Source organism: Verticillium alfalfae, genomic scaffold (assembly GCF_000150825.1).
Source record: "Verticillium alfalfae VaMs.102 supercont1.9 genomic scaffold, whole genome shotgun sequence".
NCBI lineage: Eukaryota > Fungi > Ascomycota > Sordariomycetes > Glomerellales > Plectosphaerellaceae > Verticillium > Verticillium alfalfae.
In genome coordinates, this window is record NW_003315030.1 from 898236 (window position 1) to 899664 (window position 1429).

Here is a 1429-nt window from a genome sequence, read left to right on the forward strand (position 1 = left end):
CACTCTGATTGAGTTCGTTTTTCTCATATGAATATCCGTGCTAATCCCTGTGGGTGACAGGTACGTTTGACTCGCCGAGTGGCGGAAGGGTCCCAGTGGGCCCAAAGACGCTATGCAACGCGTGCGGCCTGCGGTGGGCGAAGAAGGAAAAGAAGGTCAAGAAACAGTCCTAGGATAGGAGGAGGCGGCATGGCGGAGTAGAAGGAAAGGGCTTCCTGACGAAGAAACGAATTTACAGTGCCATGGTCATGGCCTGTGCCTATGGCCCGTTACTGCGCTGATGGTGGCATCGGAACGAACTACACGCGCAGAAAGCAGCGCATGGCCAACGAGAACGGGGCAAGCTGTGAAGCAGCAAAGCCTATGCCAGGGACAGAGGACAAGGTGCGGGGGGGAGCAGCAGAAGCTGAAGAAGCCAGACGCTGACAACGACAACGACAACGACAAGGTTTCATCTGTACAACATGATGGGAGGCACGAAGGGAGCACGACATAGTCTGACAGGCGGGAAACGACCTGCATGCTTGGAAAACTTGGGTCGTTTCACCGCCAAGCGGAGGAGAGCAGCAAGTGAGGGGGGTGTCAAGAAAGAAATCCTGGATGTGCTGCTTCTGGAGCTGAATCCGTGCAGCTTGGCTCAGGCCATTGAACACGTCGGTCAAAAACACAATTGGCCCAGCAGGACGCTGATCCGATAGTTTCTCCCCTAGAGGGACCGCGGTCCCCTGTTGCGCGGGCGGGTTACAGGTGATGGTGGGCTTGGAGCGGCAGCGGTAGTGGGGTAGCTTCGTGGTAGGTTCAGCCGCTGTCGATGGACGACCCCCCAGCGCGTCATGGAGCTGTCAGTGCCGGCGGGAGCTCAAGTGGGGTGGAAGGCATCTGGCAGTAGCTGCCAATTTACATGTTGCCCAGAGGTATCTGAGGGGAAGGTATGGCAACGTGACAGCCTTCCCTAGGTACCTTACCTTACTTATCTACCTACCTAGTGCCTGCCTTGCATGGTGTGACTTTTGCCTCTGTTCCATGTCCTCAAACTACCTGAGAAATATCATTTTGTTGATAACAGCTTCATATATACCCTACTACAACACTTCCTCTTCATCCACACATCTTGCACCCACATCTCCGTCATGGACAAACTCCTCAAAATAGAAAAGGACCTCCTCAATCACAAAAAAAAAAAACAGCAGCAGACCCAGCACAACGAGCCGGCTGGTGGGGTCCAGAGCCAGCAGGAGCACGTCCAGCGGGGCCTCGCCGTTTTTTTACCATAGAAAAAAAAAAAAATATACGCCTGCCTCCTCCGGAGGACACAATACCTCTCGACTGCGCCTCCTTTTTCTCGTTCCCAGGTTCTGAGGGGGGGAGCCTTGTCCAATACGAAAACGCGCGTGCTTTTCTTGCCCCCCAGTTTTCTTCTTTTTTTTTG